The following is an 8,646-nucleotide window of genomic DNA, read 5'->3' as shown; positions in this document are numbered from 1 at the left end:
CCCCACCTGCAGGGGGAAAGCTTTGCAAATGGTGAAGTAGTGTTGCGAGTGTCTCTCTTTCTCTCTCCTTTTCTGTCTCCCCCTCTCTCTCAAATCTGGCTGTGTCTATTCAATAAAAGCAAATAAAGATAATAAAAAATAAAAAGACCTTGAAAATTACAAGAGATTTGAATAAGTCCATCAGTAGGTGTCCATAAATCTTACCTCCTCTAGAATATTGTTGTTTCCCCAAGAGTAATACTAAATTAAAGTTTGTGGTCTTTCTCTAGCAGGCAAATTTGGTCTGGCATTCTACATGTCATCATTAGCCATCTGCCGCTAAACATTCTAAACACTGTTAATGGGAGAACACACAGGGAACTAGCCACAGGGTGTGGGGGGTATGTGGATGAGACATATGCTGAGTGCTAAGAGTGCCATTTAACCAGTTGAGAAAGTTCAGGTCACTCAAAACCAGTAACTCAGTCTTCTTGATAAAATATATGATGAAGGTTATATGATCTGCATTCATTTAATACAACCTCACACAAAAAAAAATCTGGGACAGGGGTAGATAGCAAAATGGTTATGCAAAGAAACTCTCATGCATGAGGCTCCAAAGTCCCAGGTTCAATCCCCTGCACAACCATAAGCCAGAGATGAACAGTGCTCTGGTAAGAAGAAAGAAAGAAGGAAAGAAAGAAAGAAAGAAAAGAAGGAAGGAAGGAAAGGAGGGAGGAAGGAAGAAAACTCTGTTGCTTGGCCACTGTCTTTTTATTCACCAGTCATTCATACTTACATTGATTAAGTGTTCATAATAAGACAAGGAAGACAGGGACCTATTTGGTGACCTTATTAACTGAAGAGACTAGGTATGGAAAATACATATACATAGATATTCTAGAAAAAAACCTCAATACCCAGCAATACTGAGGGAACACAGTTCCCTTCAGAATATAATTAATTAAAATTTAAGGTTAGTGCTTTTTCAAGTGCAAATGTAAATCAAAACTTTTAGTGGTGAGTGTGATGTAAAATTATAGCCCTTAATCATGTAAAATGAAAAAAAATAAAAATAAAATCTTTAAGGAACATCAAAGGTCAACGAAATTTGACACCACCAAAGGACCACAATTCTTCTTCTAGCGTTTGCCCTTCTTCCATAGCCAGTCAACAGCATCAGGAACTGCTTGTTGCTGGCTTTGAAAGTGACTGGGATCCATGTGGATTCAGTCTGCTAGGAAGGATCGTCAGTTTCCCCAATGAATGGGTACTCACGGGATGCACCACGGAAAGGTCGATCCAATGCATCCCATGGACCACAATAATTGACCTGCAATCAAGTCTAGGGTATAAAGATTTGTGATTTATCTCAAAAGTGATTGTGAATAAAAAAAAATGCTATTTTAAGAAGGCACAGTGAATAATAAGAAAACACAGGAAGTCAATTCAGTGATATTGGGAAAACAATGCACAAACAAGATAAGAAGTTTAAGAGGCCAGGCAGTGGCACACCTGGTTAAAGACACATGTTACAATGTGCAGGGACCCAGGTTCATACCCCTGGTCACCACCTGCAGTGAGGAAGCTTCATAAATGGTGAAGCAGTGCTTCAGGTGTCTCTGTCTCTTTCCCTTTCTATTTTCTCCTTCCTTCATGATTTTCTGGCTGCCTCTAGCCAATAAATAAAGATAATAGAAAATTTAAGAAAAATGAAAAGAAATCATAGTTGACAACTTCTCAAATCTTGGGAGAGATATAGATACTCAAATTCATAGGTCATCAAACAAACTCAATTTAAAGTAAAATACTCTTCTCTAGCCAGGAAAAAATGTCCAGCACATTAGAGTGCAGGCAGTGGCACACTGGGTTAAGTGCACCTAGTAGAGTACAAGATTTGCATGTCCTGAGGCCCTAGTCATGCCAAATTCAATTCCCTGCACCACCCTAAGTCAGAATGGAGTGGTGCTCTGATCTCTTTCTACAATAAAAATAAATAAATATTTTAAAATTATCTTATGGAGGTCATATGGTGTTCCACCTAGTTGAACACACATGTTACCATGCATAAGTACCCAGGTTCAAGCTCTACCTGCATGGATGGAAAGCTTTAAGAGTGGTAAAGCAGTTCTGCAGGTATCTTTCTCCCTATTTCCCTTTCCATCTCAGTCTCTCTCTGTCTCTATTAGACAAATAAATAAGAAATCTTAAAGTCATAGAAAACCAGAATTACCTTAAAACATAGAGAAATTAGAGTAGAATGACAGCTCACCAGGCAGGGTACATGTCTTGCTATTCTTGCAGCTCAGGTTTGAGACTCAACACATGGGAAGTGCAACAGTGGAAAAGCAAACTCTGGTGCTGTGGTGTTTCCCCCTTGTCTATGAGTGAAGAAAGAGGCCTGAAAGAGTTAAAGCATGCATGCATGAGGCTCTGGTTCTGAAACATATATAGATATGGAAATATTTTATTATTGCTAATTTATTTATAAAACAAAAAATGTTGACAAGACTATAGGATAAGAAGGGTACAATTCCACACAATTTCCACCACCAGAGTTCCATATCCCATCTCTCAATTGAAATTTTTCACTGATTCTCAATCTTTTTTTTAGCTCTTTGACATCCTTCTTAGATTTCTCTAGCTCATCATTTGTCTGGCTGATTCTGTTTTTTGTTTCTGTTAATCTGCTTTCCCTTCCCTAAGCTTCCTTCTTCAGTTCAACTTTTTTTTTTTTTAAATCTTGTTCAGTTGCATTATTAGCTTGTACTGCTAGCTGGCCTTTATGATCAGCTATTTCAGCTTTCAGTTCTCTAATTGCCTTAAGATATTTTCTTTTTTTTTTTTTTTCAAGTAATCCTTTATTGAAGCATCTTCCTTTTTAAATTCTTAACTAGCTGGGCATTCCACAGCACCACTGTTGATGTCATGAGGATAGCTAGTGGCCATCAACATTGCAACCCACAGGTTGAGCCATCCCCAGAATTTCTTTGATGGTTTCAGAGAGTTCTCTAGCTAAAGACCAGTGCCTCATTTTTTGGGCAATATTGACAATTTCATCAAAAGTGATGTTTCCACTGTGCTTAATATTTTTCTGCTTCTTTCTGTCTCTTGGTGGTTCCTTCTGGATTGTGAGTTTTACTGTGATCCTCAGACCCTTCCAATCACCAGTAGCCTTGGCAATGTCATCACCAGCTTTTTTTGGAGACAGACCGAGTGGCCCAATCTTGGGTGCCAGGGCAGAAGTGGCACTGACTTCCCCACCGGTGCATCTCAGGTACACGACTTTGAGCTCCTTGGGGTCGAACTTTGGCAGCACGGTGGAGGTATCTGGTGTCGGATGAACCCAGATTCGGGACGACTGAAGAAAGTTGCACCTTGGCCTCCTCCGAGCCAAAAACCGAAAGCACCTTAAGATATTTTCTTTGAAGGCCTCACCTGTTATTTCCCTATTTCTGGTAGCATTTTTCTCAAAAGTTTATCTTTCTCATGTGATTAATGCATCAATGGGATGCATTGGATCGACCTTCTCGTGGTGCATCCCATGAGTACCCATTTATTGGGGAAACTGACGATCCTTCCTAGCCGACTGAATCCACATGGATCCCAGTCACTTTCAAAGCCAGCAACAAGCAGACATCAGGCTCAACCTGATGCTGTTGACTGGAGATGGAAGAAGGGCAAACGCTAGAAGAAGAATGCATCAATTAATGTTGGAATACATTTTTTTCATTTTTAGTTGCAACTGGCTTACTTGGAATTTCTTCTGGGTGCCTGTCTTGATTCACTGAGTAGCTGATTTAACTGCTTTCTACTTAACCATTGTTTTATTGGTGTGGTTTGTATTTTTCTGTCCTGTCATCATTCTGTCACTGTGTTGTGTGAGTACAAGACACACCAAACTTATGTCCTTCCACAAATGAAATAACAAACTTCAGAAAATACAACAATAGCAACAAAAGCAAGGATTAATGCAGTCCAAAAAAAACCAGTTAACCACTCTGAAAACAAAACAAAAACAAAAATAAGAAACAGAACAGAATGAGACAAAAAGACAAAACAAGAAGAGACAATTACAAAAATCAACTATCAACTATAAATTCTAGAGATAGAGGGAAAAGGAAGGGGGGAGAGAGAGAGAGAGAGAGAGAAAGAGAGAGAGAAAGAGACAGAGAATCCACTCCAAGTCAGATTTCTTCCATAAGATAATTCACAAAAAAATTCAAGTGAATACAGAAAAAAATTGCAGCAAAAGGAAAAAGAATTTTTCAGATCAGCAAGGAGAAAAGAAAAAAAAAGTGGAGAAAATAAAAAAAATAAAAATTCTATCCAGCCAAGCTGTCCTTCATAATTGAAGGTAAGATAAAGATTTTCCAAAGCAAATAAAACTGTAGCCATTATCAAATTTAAGTGAAAGTATTTAAACTAGTAGCACAAAGCTATGTGAAAATAGACAACAGGCAAGTAAAGGTAGAGTACACAGAATACACAGAATACACAGCAGCATAGTTCTGTGTTAGCCAGTTAATTCTTCTACAAAGGTTAACGAGCAAAAGAATAAAAAACAACCACAATTGCAATCATTTGGTTATAGATAATATACAAAGAAATAAATTGAATTGTAGCTAAAAAGTCAATATTTAAATTAACCAGTCCTTAATCTTTCACACTTTAGAAACACAGCACTGAAAAAGAACTCAGTAGCTATATAGTACAGATGGGAACAATGTAAAAAAAGCTTCCAAGCAGTTCTATATTAACCATAATGGAAAAGAAAGAAGTTCTTCCCAAATGAGACAATCTAGTTACATATCAGATGTCAGGCTCAGGGAAAAAAAAAAAAAAAAACTAGTATAGTCATGGGCCCTTTGGAATATAACTAAAATAGGACTACTAGCTATCTACAAAACAGACCCCAAATCTTCATCTGTACTATTCCAGCCTTTAGGTTCAAGATTAGTCAACAATTTGTTTGGCTTTATATGTTAACTCTTCTTTCAGACACCAGGTTCCAGATGCTACCTTGATTAATGAACAGGAAGCAGCTGGTTAAGTGCACGTGGCACAAAGTACAAGGACCTGGGAAGGATACATATTCCAGCCCCTGGTTCCCCACCTGCAGGGGAGTCACTTCACAGACAGTGAAGCAGGTCTGCAGGTGTTTATCTTTCTCTCACCCTCTCTGTCTTCCCCTCCTCTCTCCATTTCTCTCTGTCCTATCCAACAATGACAACATCAATAACAACAACAAAAATAACTACAACAACAATAAAACAAGGACAATGAAAGGGAAAATAAATAATAAAAAATAAAAAAAAACATAAAAAGTAGGAATAAAGTGCCAGGAGAGCCTGAGGGTGCTTCTTCCCAAGCAAGTGCTCTCTGGGTTGGAGAGGACTCAACTGGAGCCAACCTAGGCTGCTGCATGGGAGAGGGATCAGGAACTGGTACTGAGCTAGCATTGCAGGAGATACACTCTGGAACTCTTGGAGTGGGATGGCAATCCCAAGTGTGTCAAAACAGATGAGCAGCTGTATATATACTCACCAAGTAGGGTGGAAACAGGATGTGAAGTAGAGAGGGTGGAGCGAAAAGATACTGGTGGAAATCAGGGTGACTATGAGAGGGGGCGGAGCAAAAAGACATTGTGAACCAGTGGGGATTAAACCAATACTCTGGAGGCATGGTGGTGCTTAGTTAAGCAGGATTAGAGATAAAGGTTTTAAGGGGGGGGGGGGGGAGCTGACATACTACCCAACAATAGAGTAGGTGAGAATAGGGATCTTAGGGTGGAAAGAAGCTTGGCAGTCCATTTTAGGCATTTTCCTAGGGGCTCAGTACTATAGTAGTTTTTGCTTGAGTTTGATAATTAACACAGAGTTGGACAAAAATACTGGGAAGACAATTTCTAAATCAATAAATTCATAGTGATCAATGCCCACATTCAGAAAAGAAAAACTGGGTTTTGCCAGTGGTGCACCTGTTTAAGAGTACATGTTACAATGCGCAAGAACCTGGGTTCTAGCTCACAGCCCCCATCTGGGGATGGGGGCAGCTTCACTAGTATGAGGCAATATTGCAGGTGTTTCTCTTTTTCTCTCCTCAATTTCTCTCTATCAAATAAATAAATAAAATATAAATTTCCAAAAGAAAAGAAAAAAATATAACTTAACTACTCAAGAAACTAAAAAATTGAACAAATGTAGTCCAATTTTAGCTGAAGGAAGAGAATAAAAAAGATCAGAGTAGAAACTAAAACTAAACATCAATCATGTCACAACAACTAAATAAAACAAAGCTGATTTTGAATGATAAAATTGACAAACTTTATCCAGACTAAACTAAGAATGAAAAAAGAATTGGAGAGATTGGTTATGAAGTAGTGTGTGTGGCCAGCAGGTCACACAGGCCAGCTTTGAGTCCCTGTACCACTTGGGATGTACCATAGCACTAGGGAAAGGTCTATGCTGTGTCAACTCTCTTTGGTTCTATCTGTGTGCGGAATAATGTTCTCATGACTCTGATTCCACCGAGAGAGAGAGAGAGAGATATTAAGAGAGAGAGATTAAGAGAGATATTAAGAGAGAGATATTAATATTAAGTCATGGAATATGCCCCTAGGGATATACCTCTGTAGATCAACTAGCTTTCTCCAAAACGGAGACTCCAAATCTTCATCTGCAATATCCTTGCCTTTACATTCATGATTAATCAACAATTTGTTTTGCTTTATATCTTAACTCTTTTTCATCCACCAGGTTCTGGACGATGCCATGATGCCAACCTAACTTCCCTGGGCAAATGACCCCACCAAAGTGTTCTGGAGCCCCACTTCCCCAGAGCCCTGCTCCACTAGGGAAAGAGAGAGCCAAGCTAGGAGTATGGATCTACCTGCCAATGCCCCTGTTCAGCGGGGAAGCAATTACAGAAGCTAGACCTTCCACTTCTGCACCTCATAATGATCCTGGGTCCATATTCCCAGAGGGATAAAGAATAGGGAAGAGTGGTCTGAGAGATGGCACAATGATAAAGCTTTGGATTCTCAAGCATGAGGTCCCAAGATCAATCCCCAGCAGCACATGTGCCAGAGTGATGTCTGGTTCTTTCTCTCACCTATATTTCTCATAAATAAATGAAATATTTTTTTAAAAAAAGAAAGAATAGGGAAGCTATCAAGGGAGAGTATTTGATATGGAGTTCTGGGGTGGGTGGGAATGTGTGGAAATGGACTCCTCTTATTCTATAGTCTTTTAAATATTTTCATTTTATAAATAAAGATAAAAAGAAATAAAAGAGAATACATTATAATTGATATCACAGACATACAAAGATCAAGACATTAATCTGAAAAATTATGTATCAACAAATAGAACATCCCCAAATAATAAACTACTATCAGCATGTACCTACCAATGCCTACTCTTAAAGAAATATGAATAGACCCAAATTGAGTAAGAAATTGAATCAGTAATCAGAGATCTAACAATAAAGGAAACCATGTCCAGCAGAAAAGCAATTACTGAATCCAGACCTTGCACCTTCTGCACCTCATAATGATCCTGGATCCATGCTCCCAGAGAGATAAAGAGTAAGACACGATACAAAACTCTGGTGGTGGGGAGTCTATGGAATTGTACCCGTCATCCCACAGTCTTACTGATTGTTATTAAATCAATATAAAAAATCTACCAAAAGACATATTTCTATTTCCTCTGATGAATTCTGTCGGATATTTATTTAGTGTTGGCCAAATATTTCACTTAGATAGTGTGGTTCTTTGTCATATGTATGACCCACATTCAAGCCTGGCCCCTACCACATTTAGAGGAATTTTCTGTGTTGTTGTGTCTCATTGTCTCTGTGTTTTTCTATCTGAAAAAGTTGGTGTGGAGCAGTAATGTCCCAGTGGCAAAAAAAAAATAAGTACATGATTATCTTTAATAGACAAAGTAAACACATTTGACAAAAAACAATATACTGCAGCCTTAAAGATGGTTCACAGGTAGAGTGCAGGACTTGTACATATGATCTCCCAAGTTTGATACTTGGCACTGAATAAACCAATGTAATGCTTTGATGTCATCTCTTCCTCCTCCTCACCCTCCTCCTCCTCTTCTCCCTCCTCCTTCTTTCTCTTTCTCATAAACAATCCTTTACAACCCACAACACGCTTAAGATAGCAAATAATAATAAAAATTAAAACTCCCAACAAATAGGATACAAGGAAAAATACAGTCAAAATATAAAAGGTTCATAAAATAAAAACCCATAATTAACATTATATTTAATGATGAAAAATCAAAGGTCTTTCTTTAAGATGAAAAACAACATGAAGAGGCCATCTTTTATAGAAAATCTGAATAAATTCATCATAAAACTATAACTGGAGGACAGGGGGACTGTTAAGACCACGAGTCAGAAATATCAGTGCTCTGGTCATATAAAGAGAGTATATACGAGAGAGGTTTGGGGCTTAAACTTTAGCTAGTATAAATCATGAAGATTGTTGATATAACATCAGAAGATTATTAAGATACCCATACTATCCAAAAATTATATATATATATATATATATATATATATATATATATATATATATATATATATATATATATATAATGTAATATTTATCAAAATTCCAATGATACTGGCTGGCTGTCAGAAAGT

The 8,646-nt window shown here is 37.9% G+C and overlaps 1 pseudogene; it reads right to left on the bottom strand.

Moving 5' to 3' along the window:
* Window positions 1-2,662: 2,662 nt before the first annotated feature.
* Window positions 2,663-8,646, bottom strand: part of LOC132532755 (large ribosomal subunit protein uL11-like) — a 154,336-nt pseudogene continuing 148,352 nt past the window's right edge.

Source organism: Erinaceus europaeus, chromosome 2 (assembly GCF_950295315.1).
Source record: "Erinaceus europaeus chromosome 2, mEriEur2.1, whole genome shotgun sequence".
Classification (NCBI taxonomy): Eukaryota; Metazoa; Chordata; class Mammalia; order Eulipotyphla; family Erinaceidae; genus Erinaceus; species Erinaceus europaeus.
Note: the sequence above shows the minus strand (reverse complement) of the source record. Positions and strands in the feature narration are given on the sequence as shown.